This window comes from Numenius arquata, chromosome 6, assembly GCF_964106895.1.
Source record: "Numenius arquata chromosome 6, bNumArq3.hap1.1, whole genome shotgun sequence".
Taxonomy (NCBI): domain Eukaryota; kingdom Metazoa; phylum Chordata; class Aves; order Charadriiformes; family Scolopacidae; genus Numenius; species Numenius arquata.
This window is the reverse complement of record NC_133581.1, coordinates 44,125,832-44,147,211: the sequence shown is the minus strand read 5'-3', so window position 1 is coordinate 44,147,211 and position 21,380 is coordinate 44,125,832. Positions and strand designations below refer to the sequence as shown.

The 21,380-nt window shown below is 43.8% G+C and overlaps 1 protein-coding gene across 1 annotated transcript in view; it reads right to left on the bottom strand.

Annotated features, from left to right (window-relative positions):
* NUMB (NUMB endocytic adaptor protein) overlaps nt 1-15,451 on the bottom strand; it is a 97,957-nt gene extending 82,506 nt beyond the window's left edge. The window contains exon 1 of the mRNA XM_074149149.1: nt 15,373-15,451. The gene's annotated coding sequence lies outside the window, so the exon portion shown is untranslated. The remainder of the gene's footprint in view (nt 1-15,372) is intronic.
* Nucleotides 15,452-21,380: the final 5,929 nt, after the last annotated feature.

Below are 21,380 nucleotides of genomic sequence, written 5' to 3'. Positions count from 1 at the left end.
CTCTTCACTTTGAAATGAACCTGTTCGCGCTCAAAGCAAAGAGCTTTTCTGAGAGAAGTCACATCAGAACAGTTGCAAAGTCAGAACCTGAAATAACTGCTCTCAGAACTAACCAAGTTGGATAAACCTAGCCGGACGGAAGGCAACTCATTCTCACTCTAATCTAAGAAAATTAAGTGAGTTACATAAGTAATCATTTCAGGAAGGAGGATGTCAGCGAGTAACTGGGATTATCAATCGCTTTCATTACCCTAACACTTCCTTTGTATTAAACAGTGCTCAAAGGCATCCATTGTTTATAGTTTTCCCCGGGCTCAGACTTCTCTGCAGCTATCTTCTTAAGGTGTATCTGCAGGACTATCTCCATGCCTAAGCACAAGTCCCACACTTCACTTTCAGGCAGCTCACTCTGACACCTACCAGAAGAACCCCTGTGCCCATACACAAGCTATTTCACAAAGATGAAGGCATCAAGGAATTTTTTTATTTATTTTTTTTTTACATAAAAAAAGCAGTTTCACAAAACAATGCAAGAGTTGCTTGCCAAATTCAGAAAGAATTTTGATCTTAGCCTCCAGCAAAACAGGGGTGGGTTATCTGATTCCGCTTCACTTGGAACAGATAAAGCCTCTGACTTTAAAAATCTGAATGGGCCTGTCTATACATAGAAATTTAGAAATTACTAGAACAACTGGGTAGAGCTTTTCTAGAAATACCAGAATACCCAATTCTGAAAACACCATCATAAGAATAACCTCTCATTAATTTAGGCATCAAAAGAAGATTTAGCCAACACACACACAGCATATTGGATCACCTTTACGACATTAACACACAGGAGACCAAACAACTCCATTCACCAAAAAGAGCCAAATCACAGCTGTGTCACAGCAAATAAGTTGTCCATTTGGTGTCACGCACCAGAATGAAGGAGATAGGGAGAAAAAGTACATGCTCTCATTTCTCAAAATTGATCATTCCTACTACAACTCAAGCTCAAAAAACATCCTATCAGTGAATTACTACTATTAACAAATTTAGAGGCTTTTAAAGCAAAGAGTAGGAATAGATTATAGGGTTTAAATGGCAAAAGCACCTGGACTTTATAATGGCACACTGTTCTGCATCCACAATAAAACCGAACCCACAACAGTTATGTTGGGAAGTTTTCAGCAAAAACAGACTCATTTCAATAAAATCAAAGCATACATAATCCCATTAAGATTCTTCTAGATCAACTGTCCTCATCTCAGAGCTAAACAAACTGGGAAACCACACGTTCCAAACTTTGCTATTTAATGCCCATTTGAAGTCAGACTTGTCCATAACAATGCTCAATCCCTACTCTTTAAAGAAAAAGATTGCAAACTAAGAGTCAGAAAATTCCACAGGAATGTTAGGGATAAAGTATTAAGGTATAGCTGAACAAACACAGCAGGCATTTTTACCAAGGAAACAGATCAAAGTGTACTTAATATTCAGATTCTTCTCCTTAGTTATATGTAACATGCAAGTTTACTTCAAAATAACTTTTAAAAACAGTGATTACTTGGCATTTAGCATCACAGAATATTACAGAAAAGTTGGCTGGAGCAGACTGAAATTAAACACTTCCTCCTACCCAAATAAATTTTACTGAGTCTGTAATCATACAGCATTTCTTTCATGGCTAAAATTCTTTAGCTCTTCCATAAATACAAGGTGTTTACCTCACTAATAACCAGTCCATGCGACGAATTTTCAAACTTAATTGAGCTCAGCTATACTTTAGGATTCCTTGCGCAGGCTGTTTAAAGTTAACAATTTTTTTTTTCCCCAGAAATTCTATACTCTCGTCAGACCTTATCTGGGCACTAACAGCCTGATAAATCAGGTACAACGTTACCAGTGCAGACATGGGTACCTGGTACTGCTCTAAAGGTAAGTGGTAGTTAACGTTAAAAGGTACTGACTCGATGCCTCAGTGACACAGAACACAGTAACAGAGCGACCATGTCACAGCTACAGCCTCTAACAGGTTAGATACAGTGAATCCACGGTTCCACATCTTTAACAAGTGAAATACAGACTTTTACTGTACTGCACAGTCGGGGCAAGTGGCTGCACCTGCACTTGCTGGTGCCTCGGGGTTTGAAGCAGAGAAATACAAATTGTGCTACGTCTGATGCAGCCCTTCTGAAAGCAAGAGCCAGTCAAATGAAGAAAATTTCCAAAACCAACGTATGAATGCTTATTTCCATGACAGCATCTGTCCCCGAAAAATCAACGCTCACTGAGCTCTTAGTATTGTAAGAGGCGGCTCCTGAAAATAAGGTTTCCCAGGCAGGTAAGAGGTTCCTCTTCCTTCCCCTGAGAGGCAGAGAGAAGGGCAGTCAACGATGGGGTGAGATGAAAACAGACATTAAGGGCCCATGAGCAATAACCTCCGTCCTCTCACAGCCTAAAGTTTGCCATTGCTCAAGCTTTTGGGCAAGTGAAGTTCTCCGACACACCTATTCCCATGCAAGCTCAGCACTTGCTCCCTAGTCATGGCCACGAGGGACAGATGTTCTCAGAGCTGGCACTTCCCCACCACTACCCACCTAACACCAACCTGCCTGCCATTTGACCAAGTAACCCTCATTCAAAGCCAAAAAAACCCCACCACATACCAAATAAGAATGTTATACCTATACACTAAAAAAGAAAAAAGGGGGAAAAAAAAAAATCCCCATAGTCCTCAAGTCAGTCACCACGGCTTCCACCATCCTCTCCTCCTTCGGAAAAGAGCCCTGACAACTAAGCTGGAAGGCCATCCTTGCCCTTGCCCACATCTCTAGTCCACCGTATCTTCTATTACTTTTTTTGGAATGAGGAACCTCTTCAAAGTGATGACATAAAACACTTCCCCCTCATAAAAGCTGAAACACTGTACTTTTTCAAAGGGCAACTCCTTTTTTGTTGACTACTTTGTGCAACTTCCCCCTCCCTCCCCACACAAACAACCTTTTGGCCCTCCTACCATCCCAAAAATCATCAGCATGCCACTTCCACAGAGAAGCCTGACCTAGGTTTAATCAGCTGCAACGGATCTTCTTCATTCCCTGCACTGCAGAACCTGGACTGATGTAAACTACCATCACTTCACATTTAAGGGCGGGTTGCAGGAGGTGGTTGGACCAATCCAACCGCCCGTTGCTCCCCCTAGTTCCCTTTCTCACTGTTACCAGCGTTTGCCAGACCACTTGGAGACAACTCAGCTCATCACAGCAGCAAAAAATACTCACTTTTTGCTGGTTTCATTGAACTGTTATGGTTTACAAAAGAGTCAAACACAAAAGATGCAGCAGAAGCACACGATGGGCAATGAGACCAGTTCTTCCAGCGGCATCAAAAGTCAGATTAACAATTCATGAGATACCCCTCAGATACCCTCTGTAGTGTCATTACCAGGATCAAAAATATTTGTTAGTGAACAGGACCTGCTTGGGAAATACATTTTTGAGCTTACAGCTCACACCCTGGGCTGTTCCTCCAAATGTCATAACACTGCCTAGAGGCACCTCTACCACCTCCTTCAGTGGTATTTTAGAAGGAATGACCCATGAACCACAGAAATGTTTTAAACTTCAAAAGAGGCTTACAACTATAAATCCCAAGGGTTATTAAGCATCTTGCAGCTCAGAGTGTGGCACCTTAACCCCAGAAAGTAAGAGGACTCCAGTCTCGTCTGTGCTTTATTTTCTAACCTGAGCAATAAATACCCTTTCTTTTCAAGGAGATTCTTGCATTCCTAACTTTCCGCCATGCACCACACAGGAGAACCAAAACATGATTCACAACCCTGAGACTGGCATGCAAAGGACCTAAACGTTAATGTTGCAAAATTTAAGCCTTCTGGATTTAACCCCAAATACCATATTAGCAAACAGATCTGTAGAACAAAATAAAAATCAAGCCAGATCTCCAAAGTCTGTCTTTCACTAAAAGAGCTTGCACCTTTCCACTTGAAGTTTCTATGGGAAAAGACTAAGGAAAATAAAAAAGGGGGAGGAAGATGATCCATCAACTTCCAGCTTCCTCTTCAACAAACCTGCGCCTCACCATGGAACATTTCAGTTTGCAAAATCAGCAAAGAATTTGCAATTTTCTTCAACATCCTTTACTTTCTGTGTATGACAAGAATTCTATTTTTAAAGAGTCCTACACATTGGATTTATTTCACTGATTGGACACAGAATTATACAATCTGCTACTGTCCTGCCTCTCCCCTTTCCTGTTAACCTGAATTTCTGATATTCAGATGTTCTATTAGTCACAGTTAAAGAAACATTCTGCTACTTCCTTAAAGACCACTACACAATGATATAGACTTAACAAAATCGAGGGGAATTTTAAGCACATGAAACAAGTCTGACCACCTTTCAGATAAACCATAAATGGTATTTCTATTCCCAAAAAGATGAGTCATAAAACCCTTAAATGGACACAAAGAACTTCCAAAATTTTGCTATGAACAAGACTGAGAGTGATGAAACGTTACCATCTAAACAGTAACCACCTCACACATTTTCCATGTGTCTGAACTTAAATGATCCCAACTCTATTAGGAAATTATAACTAAGAAAATAATATATATTAATGATACTTCTCTTGGTCAAGTCCTTTACAAATGTTATTGAGATTAAAGACTGGTGAGTGGTGTATGGAGACATGAACTCCTATCTTCAGGAAAATAAAAACAACTTCTAAATTGCATGAAAGGAAAGAACTAGCATTAAAGCTCAGGAACTTCTCTAACCCAGTTGCAAACTTAAAACAGCAGATAACGAAGTCCCCAAAGTAAACACAGAATTACACAATATCTAATTTAATACAGTAATGCAGCTTGCTTTAGCACCTAAACATAAATGAGACTGAAGTCCATACACTCCATACCAGGATTACTAGGGGAACATTATCTTTTTTTTTTTTTTTTTTAAATCAGGCTATTGAAGCTAAGCAAGCAGTCAATAATGACACCTGACAGGATGACTACCATTTGTTTGTTTTTAAAGGATGAAAACACATAATGTGTGCTTCTGAGAAAAAATAAAAACAAACGCAAGACCATCTTTGCTACTTCCCTAAACTCGTAATTGTCTTCAATCATTCTGACGTGCCTAAAAGAAGCCAGAGCTAAGAATTACCAGAATTCAACAAACTCCTTTGCTTAGATCTTAAGAGCTACTAAGTCCTGAGTCCTATTCACAGTTCCATGTGGAGAGAAGCAGTTCCCAACGTATTTTTTGCACTGGCACCATTCCCCACTTTCTGAAAACAGAATGCCCCAAGAATTAGGCCTGCAGCTTTAAGCCAGCATTGTTCAGAGCCCTGCCAGCCATACATGCCTTACAAACTCTGCACCACATGGTAAACCAAGGCAAGTGCAGTGTAAAAATACAATTTTTGGGCATGAACTGCTGGTGATACCCACAAATGCCAAAAAGTACATCTGAAAGCAAATTCTGGAAGATGAAAGTAATTCTAACCTTATTCTAACCATAGAATTTCTAACCTAATTCTAATCGTAGAATTTCAAAATACTACGGCTGTAACCATTTTACACCTGCCACGGAACAGCAGTCCTCAGGATTTGGGAAGGATATGATGCAGGACTGACAGATGCCAGTCCCTTCCCACTGAAGAAACTGGGACAGCAATTCACAGTAGATTGATCTAGTATCTCTGCACAAAATGAGACCGGATGCAATGCTATCTCAGATAGATGAGTCAACAAATCATTAGCTACTTCATGAAGATAAAGGGAAATGTCATTCCAACTAATCAGTTGTTATACACGTGATACTTCTCACAGCAGAAAGATGCACATTAGAAAGTTGAAAGACTGTCTTTGAATGTGGAAAGGAAGCTTATGCAGAATTTACCTAGATACTGAAGCAGTAAACTGAACAATAAGCAATCATTTGCGTAGAAGCCACATTAAGAAGAGTGGAGTAAGCACGTTTGTACATTTTTAGATGTAACTGGAGCCAGGGACATATCAAGGGGAACAAAAACCCAACCCCATAGCCTAGCTCCATAAAAGAAATGAAGGTTTCCCTTCTGTGTGGAAAATCTGAAGGAAGGAAGATTTAGGTCCTACTGGGGTTATTTTCCCTAAGGTAACATTATCATTAGCAAGATAAACTGTATCTTCACAATCACCTCATTAATCATTTTAGCATTTGCCTACATTTCGTACACACCAATTGGTTGCATTTCCCACTTGATCTAATGCCGTAAAAAGCAAGACATCCACCCAGCTATTACTATTTACATGTGGTTTAGGGGGCTGCACAGCCTTTACTTGCAGAAACCCATACTTCTAGGGCTATTACGTGAGGGGACAGAACTCAGGCTGGCCACTGGGTTGCGACATCCTACATGGGGAGCAAGACCTAAGGCAATGACCACAACCTAGCTTGTTTGGATAATCAACATTTTGCCATCTGCGAGAAGACAGCAAGACAATGGGGTAATAGTCAGGAGATCTACCCTCACTGATGGATTTGAGAGGTGTTCTCACCTATGAAACCTACGTCCTATGGCAAGCCTATCAGCAGCTGGCTGCTCACACAACCAGAGTTACAGATGCCTCTCCACTGAAGGCATGGAGCTGTCATTACCTGTGCCATGTTACTGGTGGCCTCTCTCCTATGAGGAGACCACTTATGCATCTAGAAGAAACTCCGGGGAAAGAGCTCCCGAATGCATAATCTTCACCTCAGGTGGGACCTTTCGAGGGTGAAGGAGGCAGGCAGGACCACTTCCAAAATGTACTAGCTCATAGTTTCATTAGCCGTATGCACCGGATCCATGTCACTTCCTTTTAGGAACAGCACAGCCCCTCTGCTCTTTCTCCCCCACCCAAAGCTCCAGGGCTAGAGCCTGCAGAAGTAGAAAAGGGGAACTGATCCCGGTAAAAAAAAAAAAACACTACTGGAAAATAGAAATCATTTTTATTGTTTATTCAAGTCAAGAAAGGAATATACAATCAAACAGTCCCCAGATGCTAAACTGCAATTCAGAAGTGCAAGAAGCTTAGACATCATCAGGCAAGTCTGGAGATAAGACACGATGCAGCGTCTCAGACAATTCCAGGATACGTCACGTTTCCAAAAAGTTTCTTACTTCTGAATACCCAATTTATTTTTCTGAAATGCAGAAGATGAAAGCGAGTAATAAACTATCAAATCAACCAAATTCCTGCAGGTGACAGACGGCATCCAACAGAAGGTAAGCTGTTTTGTAGAAAACTGGTTCTTTACAACCAAGTGGCCATACTCGTTCACAGCAATGCGCTGCAGCACATTATGAAGAAATTAAGACAGACTCAATTTTCATCGTGGATTTCCTCAAAAAATAATTATTTTGATCAACTTCCTTATCACCCTTAGGATTTTCGAAACAAGGATAGCATGGCTACAGTTCACAGGACCTTGCTCCATTTGGTGTATCTGTATCTCTGCCTCAGCACTGCCTGTCTCAGAAGAAAGTAAGAATTGAATCTAGAGTACCAGAATAGCAATTTAGCAGTTGCTAAATTAGTATGTGTTAGAGATGAATTTTTTTTTCCCCCCACTTGAATGATGAATATTGTTTACTCTGTAAGATTTGTAGAATTGGGTCCTTAGCTTAAAGTCAACAAATACTGTAGGCAGACAAACCACATTGACTTTCTCTAGTCCCAGTTATGTTCCTGTTCTGTGCACGGACAAGATACCAAACACTACGTGGATATGACTACCTTGATGAGAACAAACTCTTGCATGCAAAGTCAATGATGTCCAAAGCAAGAGTTAATTACACAGAGAATAACTGATTACAACTGAAAATAAAATTGAAGTACAGGACCAAGTCTGAAATGTGAGGTAATGTACATGAAACTGTATTATGTCTGTATCAACAGCTAACTAAGATTGTGCATTTAAAGCACATAAAGGTCAATGACATAAAGGTCATTTAAAGCAATAAAGGTCATTTCTGAGACATAAATTTTGTACTTTTAAGCATGAGGAAAACTTTCAGATACTACTACACCTACATCTCTTTAAAGGGGTAGACCCTACCTCACTAGACAGCAAAGAAATATTTATATAGTTTTACTGTTCCAAGCTTGTGCCAAGCCAATCTTACATGCTTTCATTTAATGCCTTTGAACAATTATGAACATTTGTATTACAGTATTGAGGAAAAAAAAAACAAACAGTGACCTTATTTGGAGGATAACACTCACAGTTGAGTGTCCCTTATGAAAATCCAAGGCACAAAGTATTCAGGTTGGTAAAAGGCTAAAATAAAACCTAAATATTTTCTTGATGTGCCACTGTGCTATTCCTGAGGGCAGCACAGAAATTACTCAACTTAGTTACCATCCCATTCATTACAGTCTGGTGGAAGAGTCTCTAGACCATCTAAGATAGCAGGGCAGAATTTGCCCAGACAAAATAAAAACTGAAAAGACAAAAAAAAAAAAAAAAAAAAAAAGAAAAGAAAAAGACAGACAAATTATGCTATTACAGACATTTAATTGAAATGATAAACAATCCATATTCAATATTAGCATGATGCACCCATCCAAAACACAGAGTTTGACAAAGCATTCAGTGACTCTATTTGCCAGCTGTATAGAGTAAATCCAAGACACAGCTTAGATCAAATGTATATATAATCAACTACAAAAAGCTGCATGAAAATGTTATAAAAACAACTACTTTTAGAAGCTTTCATTAAATATCCTGGCAAAAAGATGCAGTCCGACTGAATGGCAATCCTTCATTCCCTTGCACGAGGCTGGCTTCCTGCTCCCGAGCTCAGAGAAACACACAGGGCTGCCCCATTGCTCAGAGACTGAGGGGCTTTTTACAGCCTCCTTTCTTCACGTAGGAAAATCCATGCATTGCACAGTTGAGAGGCACTATAAACAAACAAACTGTCTCTGAAAAACAAATTCATGTCATTTAAAAAAAAAAAAAAGAGCAAGTAATCCTAATGTGTAAATAAATAATATGTATACAAATGTCATGACACTCTTTCAAAGCCACCCCGTGCAAATCCAGTTAAAGAAAGAGCATGTTGCATAAGAGATGCTTCTCACGTAGACACTGCAACCTATGGAGATAATATCAAAATTTACAGACACAAGCAAAATTGAACATTTAGTATTAAATTAACCTCTGATCATGTTCAAGGCCTGTTAATACAGAGTATGCACAATTAATTCTGACTATTAACTAGACTACTGATAATTCACTGGGGGGAGGGAGAGGGAGAGGAAAGAAACCCCAAAAATCCATTATATCAGTAAATCTCTGCTAAAATACGAAAAGCAAAACCAGTATCACAACCGCTGAATCCTATAAAACCCAATCTATGTAGGACCTTAAACCACACACTAATTCTCATACATGGTATTTTCAGGCTAGGTTCAGGAATTTGACGCACAGGTGATATATATTTTCAACCTCAAAGGTGATGACTCAACATAAACACAGGCTCTGCATTGATCACAACTACAAGGGAGAACCCACACAGTAACCCTGACCCAGCACAAAGCACTAAACCTTGGCTAGTACCACCTTAATCACAGGCAAATTCTTTCTTGGGCTTTTTAGACCAGATTAAGCCTCACAGGCTTTTTGGAAACAGCATCACGTCTCATTCTTGCAAATGAAAAACAGTCAGCAGAAAGATCACGTTAAGCAGACTTTGACAATGAAATAGCCAGCCTTAAAAAAAATAAAATAAAATAAAAAAAATTTTATAAAGGCATATTAGTAGAGCAGGGGAAAAGGCTGCAAAATTCATCTACCCCACTGCTGCGACATGAGCCAGCCACAACCCCCAGAGCACAGCCTATGCGGGTCTGTAGCCCTGAAGTTACAGTGACCTGCACAAACCAAATGAGTATCAACCATCTTCTCGTAAGAAAAAGTACCCACTGATTATTTTCCACAGAATTTAGGTTACTACTTTGAGTAAGAAACAAATATTTGAGCACACAGCCAAGCCAGCAATTAAGTTTCATGGGACTATGGTATTTGCTTCACATAAACTGGTCCAGTGCTGCCGAGTTCCAGAAAAAACATCCAAGAACAAAAAGAGAAGATTACTGTTAAACACATTTAGAAGGAAGGACGGAATATACTTGCTTTTCCCTCATACTGTGCATACAAAATAAAAACACAAATCCAACGCTTACCATTAGTTACTAAATAAAAGCTAGACCCGGCCTATACCAATTGTGAACCAAGATTCTCGTTGTGTCATTCCTCCGTAGGTACAGGGAACAAATTCCCACCTCTCCACAGATTTTTACTTCAGCAGTTGATGAATTAATGCCTTGAAAGCAGACTGTCCTCACTCAAAATCTTAAGTCAACACACAAAGAGAGCAGCCAACTAAAGACCCAGGCATTTAACAGCCACTAAGCACTCACTTGCAAGGCAAACTGAGTAAGGAGGAGAGTTCGGCAGTGCCATCAGCAAACTGCACAGCCTTGGTGAAGCCAAGTCCTGGTGGATAATGGAAATTAGCCTCTTTAACAGTCTAAAATCAGTTCAGTGCTGAGAGTGGAGCCTCGACACGTGATTGAGATGCATTAATCCAGTTTAAATAACATTAAAAGTAGAAGGAAAGACAGGCCCTTAAGGTTTGTGGGTTTTTTCCCTAGAAAAATAAACTCATTAAAAGTGGTCCCATCCAGATTAAGGTCAACATACAGTAAGAGTGGTTCTGGCCAAGCACACCAGTATATGTTTTTTCTTATACCCTCAGTACTACTTGTAGCTCCAAGATTTGTGCCCTGTGGAGAAGCCCAGGCCAATGATCAAGTACGTACCTAGAGAAAGCAGCTCTGATTAATAAATTCTCTGGGTATACCTAAAGAATAAAGAGTATTGTTTACAATCCAATTGACCAGGAAGTTCCAGACTGTTGTTTCCTAGAAAATGAAAGGTAACCAGAAAAAATTCCAAACAGTTTGGTCCAAGTCTTAATACACTGTATTTGAAACCACTATTTCACTTAGAAGACTAATAACTTTGGTTCTGGCTTCAGTATCAAAAGTCACCAGCAAAATCTCAAAAATCCTACAGATTCAGCGCTCGAAGCCAAGAGCATTTTTATGACCATACCCTCCCTCTCAACTCTGAAATGAACGACTACATTTTCCTCAAGAGCACCTTTACATTTCGGCATCTGTATTCCTCTTTCAGCCAATTTCTCACACACAAATCATTTGTCCTGACACACTTCCAGTCACAACTCTGCAGAAACAGAAGATAAAGAAATTACTATCCAGAAACATCTTTAAGCCATCAACATCTGATAACTACAGAACACCAGGAATCTACAGAGAATTACTCTGTAAGGACAAGTACTGAACAAAGCAATTCAAGTTTTCACAGAGGTACCTCCTACAACACACTTGAAAGGATTCTGGATGAATGTGTAACCGCAGTTACACGTGACGTGATGCCATTTATACTTCAAGACTGATGGCAGCCTATTAATACTCCCAAGTCTCGGTCAATAAAAATGAAAAGGGAAAAAAAACACAACCCACTGCCTCCTGGACAGTGGAACAGTCTTCTTGATCTTGCTTGTTATGAAAGTTTTCTTCTTTCTGATGCAACATCTGCTTTAACTATACCCATTTTGAAGTGATGTTCCTTACAGTGTATTTGATGGATCCCACAATTAAGATGAGAACAAATCATCTTCCACACAAAGCTGTGTCAGTCTGATGCTACGGTGCTTCCCCAGCTCCTCACCCTCCACTCACCACTGTTACAACCCACATCAACGCACCAGCTGAGAAAAGCAGAACACTCTCCAATTTATTTGAGGTTTTATCAGCCAAGACATCTTAAAACAGGTTGCTATCTGTCTTTGTTAACCCAGGTCATGTTGATAGAGAGGTACAGTTCCAGAAAGGCTCAAGGAAATCTAAAATCAGAGCTACTATGGCCCCATCTCCCACACCCTAATTCATTCACTTCAACGGGAAGTCCCATCCCAGGTCCCTGACCTGGATGGTCAGCCAGTTCAGAAACGTGATCCAGCCAAAATCCAACAAAACAAAAAAGCAATTCATTACCAGCCTCATTAAGTCCCTGACTTTGCTTAACTCACAGCCACAAAGGCTTCCTTGCCAGCAGGGAAAGATGCACAGTAAAGAAAGAGGCAGGACCACCACAGCCCCAGTTTAAGCTGCCAAGTTTAGGCAAGCTTAGGCATAACCAAAACAGAGCTGCTTCAGAAAAGAGTGGTCACAGCCTCCTCCTATGCGAGCAGTAACATTTGCATAGCCATGAAGTCAGCAAGCTCAGGCCGCTGTTCCAGCTGAAGCTCAACACTTTTCTGTACCACTGTTTTCAGCTGGACCGCCAAAGAAGGGAAAAATAGCTCCTTTTTGGTGAAAGCATCTCCAGATAAGTCAAAGCTGCTCTGGTGGTAATGCAACAACATGACTGTAGAGCACATGTTAAGTCTTAGCTTGATCACGTTTATATTTGGTATTCTGTAGAAAAAGAAAGGCAACACACTCTGTCACTTCGTAAAAGTGAGATCCCTGGACTGAACAAGTAAACTATAATTTTAACATATGGTCACCAATCAACATAAACTTCAAAAGCAAGACTAAGGCCATGATTTCACGTTAGTTTAAACCAAGCCTGCTTGATAAACTGGCAAAATAAGAATATAAATAACCTTTGACCCCTCCCTCCCCCAAAAGAACAAGGTCAGCAGAGCATCAGATGAGTGCAAGAAGTAGGACAGGACCCCAAAGTCAGCAATTAAACCAGCTTAGGCTGCCATGAGAATCTCTTACCTGAGAGATTCTGCAGAAGATCTTTTCTAGAGTGCAGAAGATAAAATTTCTATAGCAATAGGGCAATTTAATTTTTTTTCCCAATATTATGCAGCTCCACCAATATTACCAGTAGAATAAAAACAGCTATAGGCAGAATTCAAGAATGCTGTACAGTGCTGTAACAATCTCTTATGAACACACGATAAAAAAAATCTACAGTATGTTTTCCTGATAGCACCTTTTCCTGGCGAGGCAAGGACTTCATTTCAGAAAGTTTTTATCCCACCACGCTTGTTATGGCAGGAAAGAAAAGTACTTAGAGATCATTCTGACACCAAGCATCTATATCAAACTGCAAAATGTAATACTCGGAAGTCTTGCGAGTTTTAAGAGCCCGGCATGGCTTGTTGGCTTAGGGTTTTTTCTTCCTAAATGCATAATGCTGTCAGCTACTAACACAAAATCAGAGAGTTTCACAACGCCGGGGTGAGAAGATAAACAAACTTGTCTACTCTGTCTAGTTTACAGGCATCTTCAGTTTCCACACATTTAAGAGAAGTAATAAATGCAGGAAAGTAATTCCCAGGCTGAAAAATAAATTTTCTGCTAATAAGGATTTAAATGGCTGATTTGAATTGCATTTCATATGTATACTTCAGGAAAAAAATTCTTTGATGTGTTATGTTTCGAGTTCTGTAAATCAGGGCTTTCACTGAGGCTTAAACAATTACAGATTAAAAAGAGTTTACTGTAGGATAACTCATGCTATCAGAAGAGTTCGGGAATCACAGGCAAGGATGTACACATCTCAAATTCATTTTTTTGGACTTTGCTCACATTATTGTTTATCTCTCCTGTAAGATTTTTGCTAAGGGGAAAAAAGCACCATTTCGACAGAAAATCGCCAAGAGATGAAGAAATGGAAAACACACACTGATGAGCAGAAAAACAATACTGTTTCTCTATGGTAACTGTTAACTTCTGCATAATCATAAAGACCGTTTTAGCAGTAACCATAGATCAATAAGTCAAATAGAACCGATGAGTCAAAAATCCATTTAAATATTTACACTTTTTGCTACAAGCCATACCTAGAGTAATCCTGGACCCAAACAGAATGACTGTGCCTTCCATTTTACCCACTCTCCTCATTTGGGAGCTTATCTGGAGAGGCAGGAAGGTCAAAAATAAATACAAAACAACAACAAAGCAAAAAAAACAAACAAAAAACCCTTAAACGGTACAATCAGACACTGCTTACAGTTATCATTATCTCCTACTCCGGACAGCTGAATTAAGAAACGTTGACAACAACCTTGAAAACGCAGAAACCAACCCAAAAGCTCCCTTATCGCTCCATAAACCATTAATGAGCGGGTTACATAAATCTACTGGACCGAAGGAGTTGTAGACCGGAGCTGCTGCAAGACATTAACCCTCCTCCGAGGGATGCATCATTTCATTCTTGAAGGCTGTTCATCTCCATAGGCGCAATAAAAAGGAGTTAAGCGCATTCCAAACAGAAGCTGCCTTTTAACCCTTCGTCAGCTACCGAGAACCCAGGGAAGGGATGCTCGCCCCTGGCCAGCGCTCCCCCGGGGCACACGGCAGCCCTCCGCCGGCCACGCTGTTGCTCATCAATCCCTCCGACGGAGCCGAACCCGGCCGCCCGTTCCTTTGTGCAGCCCGGGGGGCGGCTACACAGGCAGAAAGGGACCGGGGGCAGCCGCGAACGGGGGGGAAAAGCGGCGATTTTCGCTGCTTAGCGGGGGGCCCTCCCCCTCCACCCCCTCCCCCCCGGTAACTCCCGCGGCGGGGCTGGGCCGTCCCGACGCCCGGGCTCGTCCCGACGCCTCCCAAACTTCCCAGCGCCCCAGCCCCGGCTGAGACGAGGCGGAGGATTTTCGGGGAAGCCCAAACTTCCCGGCGGCCCCCCCTCACCACCCCACCCCCGCTCGCCGCCGCGGCCGTGGGCAGGGGCGAGAGGCGATACAAAGCGCCGCGCAGGGCGACAGCCGGCCCGGGAGCGGCCGCGCCGGAGGGACCCTCTGACGGAAACCTGGCCGGGATTCAAGGCCTAGGAGAGACCGCAGGCACGGGCGGCCCCAGGAGAGGGAGACCAGGAAGCGGCAGCGCCCCGGGGGTCGCTCCCCCGGGGACCAGCGGATCGGTGCTCCCCGCCGGGCCTTCGCCCTCCTCCCCCCCCCGCCACGGGCGGGCTCCACCTGCGCCGGGCCCCCACCCCACCCCACCCCACGGATCGTGCCGGGGCCCACCCCGCTGCTCCCCGGGGCGGGGACCGGAGGGCGCCCCCGCCTCTCCCCCAGCCCCCACACGCACTTCCCCAGGGCACCACCGCCCGCCGGGCCCCTCGGGCTTCCCCCGCTTCCCCCCCCCCGCCCCTCGCCCGCGGCCGGAGCCCCCCGCACCTCGCGGGGCTCACACGCCCCCACCACACCCGCCCACGGCTCCTGCCCCCGCCTGCCGCGGCGAAGGCCCGGCCGCGTACCATGGCCCGGCCCGGCCGCGCTCACCTGCTGCCCGCAGCCTCCTCCCTCCAGCGCCTCTTCAGCCACCCGTCGCCACCGAGCAGCGCCGCCGCCGCTGCCCCCCCACCCTCCCGGCAACAGCTCCCGCCCCCGCCCGGCCGGCACACGCCCATCTCGGCAGCCCATTGGCCACCCGTCCCGCCGTTCGGCCTTTGGATTGGCGCAAGGAGCTGCTCGTCAAAGCCCCGGCCCCGCCTCTCTCCGCCCACGGGTCCCGGGTGTTTTATTCACGCCGGGGCTTTGGCGCCCCCACTCTTTTGCTGCCGCTCGTGATTGGCTGGAGCGGTAGGAGAAGCGTGCCAGGATAGGTTGTCAGAAGTGCCAGCTGCGGCGACGGGCCCGCCTCTCCACTCGAGGTTAGGCTGCGTTGGCGCGGCTACGGGTTGGGTTGCGCGGCGGAAAGGCGGGCCGCCGCTACCGGGGCGGCGGTGGCCGGTCCGCCCTGAGGGGGCCCGGGGCAGGAACCCGCCCGGGGACCCTCCGGCCGGCGTCCTCCTGACGCGGGAAGTGGGGACGTGCCTCCCCGTGAGGGAGAGCTCAGGGGCTGGCGCCTGCCTAAAGCCTGTCACCGGCATGGCCGCCGTGGGGACTTGTCCCCGAGTGGGGAGACCCCCTGGCGAGCCCACGGCGGGAGAGGCAGCCGCCCCAGCGCGGGCTGGCAACAGGGGTGGCCGAGGAGGATGGCTGCCACTGGCCCATCTTGGTTTCCCCCTCAGAAAGCCAGGTGTGATAAACGTCGCCTTCCCCAGGGGCTGCCGCGAAACGTGCCTGCTCTCCAGGAACGTGGCACGTAAGGTCCTCCGCCAGCCACGGCCGGGATTGTAGGGAAAAAACGCGCGTTTAACTTCCGTGACTGGGACTATCTGAGATCCAAGACGTTCTCTGGTCTCCTTCCTTCAGCCCAAGAAACACCAGCCCGCCTCCATTTTCACAGGGCGGGAGATGCCGGCTGCTGAATTCAGGAGGGAACGGGGCTGCGCCTCGAAGAGCAGTCACCCACGGGTTCCCCCGGAATCCACTGCGTGTGGCACCTGTGTGGCTGCGAACACAGGGCCTGGCCTGGGCGCGTCACCCGGAATGCGTATTTCCAACAGCTGCCTCCTCTCCCCAGACTTTCAAGCAGCTACTTCATCCGAAACGCAAGCCAGAACAGTTCCCGGAGCGTTCAGCTGGAAAAAAAAAAAAAAAAAAAAAACAAACCAAACCAAAACCCTCAGGAAATTGAAATGCAAAGATTCCATGAGGTTTCTCTGCATCATTATCTTCTCCCTTCATGCACCATCCCCCTTGTTCCTCTTTGTCCGTGAATCAAGCAAAGAAACAGAGCAGCAGAGAACATGGGCCTTAATGTTAACTGGCAAACATCCAGAAGATAAAGCAGCTGAAATCGGTGGGAATTTCAGAACATCGCGTGCAAAAATCATCTACCAACTTCACACAGGAGGTGCTCGGGCAGACGTATGAGCGTGACGCTGACTCCGAGTTTCAGACTGATGCTTTTACCCCTAAACCACCCCCTGTTCACAAATTAAACTAAGAAGATACCTTTTTTTTTTTTTTTTTTTTTTTTTTTTTGCCTTACATCTTTTTGCAATTCCCTGTGCTTGGAAAGCAAAACCGAAGCACAGAGCTGCCTTCCCTCTCACCGTTGCTTCTCAGTTCCTTTCATACTGCTGCTCTCAGCCAGCAGCACAACACAGCTATGTTTGAGCCAGACGTGTTCCAAAATGACGAGACAGACAGGACATTTCTACCAGTCCTGGGTTTTCTTCTGATTTAATGAAAACGCTCCTGACCTGGCATAGCTCTTAAAATATTGTATTCCCAGTAGCTTCAGTGTAACTCTTCATCTTACTCACTCTCTGGATTTCTGACAAAAAAAAAAATTATAAAACACGGGGCCCTAAACCTTGATGTCTGAGGAACAATTCCCATATTATAAAGATGCTCTAATTCCAAATGAAAAGGATTTGAGGGCTGGCAAGGAAAAGGCCAGGACATGCTATTGTAAATAACTTTCTCATGTATGCTTCAGCTATATATAGCTTTTACAAATATTTATTAGATAGTTAAATTGATTTGTTGCCATTACCGCTTCTCTGCTCGGTTGTTTGTATCTCTCCTTAACTTGACCTCCCCGTATAGTCATTGGTGACCAAAGGGAAAGGGGGCTGTGGTGGGAAAGGAAAGGAAGATGACCCCGCAGGTCACCTAACAGACAAGCTGAGCATCTGACATAGCAAACTGCACATTCACAGTGCTGCGCTGTGGGTCCGAGTCACGTTCCGCGTACTCAGTCTTCCCACAGAGAGTTTCCATGAGAGGGGGGGAAATTAGTTCTCCAAGGCCTGATACTGGAAGCAAGGCTTCAAGCTGCTTTAATCCTTATGGATAACGAAGAATTGGGAGAGACTTCGTAGCACCCCCAAGAAACCTAACCCGATTTCACCCTTTCCTCCTTTTCTGTAAGACTGAGAGCAGGGCTCCGTGGGTAATATGCAGGATTAATGGGCCTGGCTGCTCCTGCCATGCCCATTTACTCCTGCCATCCGTGCCTTTCTAGCCAAGATCCTTACTGGTCTTGGTGGAACGGCAGGATAGCACGCTATCCCCTAAGGACCTGCCGGTATATTACACGCGTGCTCATGATAATGCAAACTCCATATCCTCATTGCAGATACCCGGAGGCTTAACATCGTTCTCCCCTATTGGCTACCTAAAACAATGTCAGTGATTAAATCTCCCTTCTCTAATCACACTGTAATATTATCCCTTCTAGGAACAAGCCATACCAGTATAAATACTACAACATAAGCATTTTTATGCTGCTATAACTGCTCACCCAAGAGGAATTCCATCTTTTTGACAATACAGGTAAAATTGTGTGTGTGGATGAGCACTGAAAACGTTCAAAAATACTTCTAGAAGGTGCCACATTGTCTAGTAGCAATACAAATGTACTACGGGAAGCAAATAAGCAAGTACCACCTAGCATGCTCTGAGCAGATCTGAACAATGTGGTTGCTAACCCAAGACATCCTGTTTGCATGGTATTTCCACAATTCTAGTGCTGCGTCAGAGGTAAGCAAGCAATTTAAGAGTACTTCAGAAAACCTTCAGTATAGGCAGCTTTTACAGGGGGGGGGGGGGAAAAAGGTAAAGTCTTTTGCAAGGCTTCTGAAAAAGAGAAACTCATAGAAGGAGCAAATGCTGAATGGTGCTGCACTATGTTAGCGTGGCTATACGTTCATTTTGAAATAGTGAGCATAAATATCTTTAATGAGCAAAGCTATGCAGTTGCCATCATTAATACAGAAAGGATGTGAATAGCAAGAATCCTGTAAAATCTTTCTTCCATGGAAAAGCATCACCCGAACAGCTTGTCAAGAGCCATGGTCTGTGCATATCAAAAGAATATTCTCTAGCACAAGATACACGATTATGCATGCAGGAACAGCTTGACTATACCTTCTATCTCGATTGCCTAGCTGTGATTAATCCTACAGGGCAAATAATTCATTTAGGTTCTCTTTGCTTTCATTTTAGGATGGGGATTTTCCCCTCATGGCCATTTACTTCTCTCCTTCCGCTGAAAAGCAAGAAGACTGGAGTCTTGGAGTCTGCAGCTTCGTGTTTAGTCACTGCCTACGGAGTCACTGCAGATGGTATCTGCTCAATGCTACCAAATGCTAGATGGTGTCTATTAAGAGCACAAAATACCTCATAAAATTATTTTAAAATGCTTTCAAAGTGCGCATGCCCCATCAAGGGGGTGAGTAAGCTCAGTGAAGGGTCCTACTCATTTTACATTACGTAAATTCAGCTTTATCTTACAAAGTATGTATTTTAGTGTCACACGGGTCAAGAGAAAATGCCTGTCCTTCCAAATCCCTCCAAAAAGATTTCATAGGGAGGACTGGACCTTGTCGTTATTATTTTTATACATTTGTTTTAATTGGACTGCTCCATGGCAGGGAAGGCTTCTTTTCTCAGGGGCTCTGTGTGCAAGATAACCAGGATTAAAGACCACAACCAGTCACTGAATAAGAAAATCCCTGAGAAGAGAGAAACAGTTGGAGAGAAGCCAAAATCTCTGCCAAGAGATGCTTCAGTGAGTGAGTGCATTCACTCTGATGAGGGGGGCCAGAGGATAGCTCTTGAGAAACAGTTCCTGAATTAGCTTTCAGTCTTGTTATCTGGCAGTGAACTTTAGAGCTTTCACAACGAGGAGCGGGCTTGACAATCCAGCCCAGTGTCCTTCCAGTGATGACATACTGGATGTCACTAGGCTGTAGGAGAAAGATGGTCAGCTAAGGAAACCCGTTAGTGAAGGCTTGAAATGTTCTTTTTCCTTGCTGGGTATTGCTTTTGGCACGAGAACAAAACTGACAGTGCAAAAGGAAGGCTGCCAGCAAAGTAATAATGAGAAAAAGGATTAAACTGAGTTTAACTTTCTAAAAGTGACTGGCTTACATTAATGGTTTGCCGGGAACACAGAGCAAGTACTGGGCAGTTTGTGTGGTGGTGAACAACTGGGTATCCAATATACAGAGAATCGCAAAGGATTTTGCCCTTTCCACTCATTAGTGCAGGCCGCTCATAGCTTTGCAGGATCAGGCCTTACCCAAACTGCTCTTTAAACTCGGGATTTCCATTATTTGAACAGGGAATGGCATAAGGTTAAAATATCAAATGAACCTTACACCTCTTTGAGGTGCCATTTACTTATTTCTTGTGAAGTCACTTGCGGCTCTTTAATAAGTTGTACTCACCACATTCTTTAATGTCCTTTTAAATAAAACACGTGTGGCTCTTGGCAATGCAGCCTATATGCTCATAAAATCTGAGTAACTTTGTGCTAAATTCTAATTAAGAAATTTAATTGAACCTCCAGTTGCTACTCTGTCTATGCGAGCAGCAGCTAGGGACCACCTAATCATTCAGAGATCTGTGCCACTTTCCTTTTGTTTATTTAAAGAGCTGTACATGACACTGTTCTTTCTTTATGACAAATTCTCTTGAAATATTGGACAATGAATGAAAACAGCATGTAGACCTTGTGGCTATTCCTAGACAACTATCTGAGTACTCTGTAAGTGATACTGAAGCTCCCTCTTTTTGCCTTAGGTCAAAACCCTTTCTTGTGTTGCACAGAAAACCAGCAACATTCTTTATTTTTGAAAGCATTTACTATTAGAAAGGCTAAATTGTCAAAAGAAACATTTTATTGTTATAGAGATTTCACCACCGTTATTTTCCACCATGTCCTCCACTCTGAGACTTTGTTATACATCAAAAAAAAATAAAAATTCCAATGTCAATCATCTGTCTCTCGGCGGCAGAAAGTGACATCCCTATGAAGATCAGAGCCCTCAAATGAGGCTTTGAACTGGTAAACATCCAGAATAGCTTTGCTGCAGTCATTACAGGTATTCTGGTGTAACTCAGGTCAGGCCCTGTGTACAGTGCCCAGCTCCTTCGGAGAAGGATCAGTTGCACTCCACAACTCCAGTAACACAAGTAACAACCCAGAGGCCCAGATTTTTCAAAGGTCTCCCTCCCCCCCAAGCCTATTTAGCCATGCTTATGTATAACTAAACTATACAATAGCCTAAATTCTACCATATTTCAAAGCGCCTGCATCTCAGTTTTGTTAAGGGCCCAGTTCTGTTGAAAGGGTTTCAGCTGATAAGATTATTCTGGTAAGCAGGGCTTAACCTTGGGGAAACAAAGAATGGATTGAAATAGAGAGCTCACCCTTCCCTTCTCTCCCACTCGACACATGCACGCACAGGCTGCTTGCACTGCCCTCTCGTTTTAAACCCCATCCGCGCCAGTCATCCTGCCAGGAACACGCCATATCCCCTTCCACGCGTGTTTCCCACCGCAGGGGTGCGGAGCACTGATCGGCCTGTGCCACCTGCTGGCAAAGCCGAAAACGTTCAAGACATTAAACCGGAGGCAAAAGTGGTGCCTACGCACGTCTAAAACCC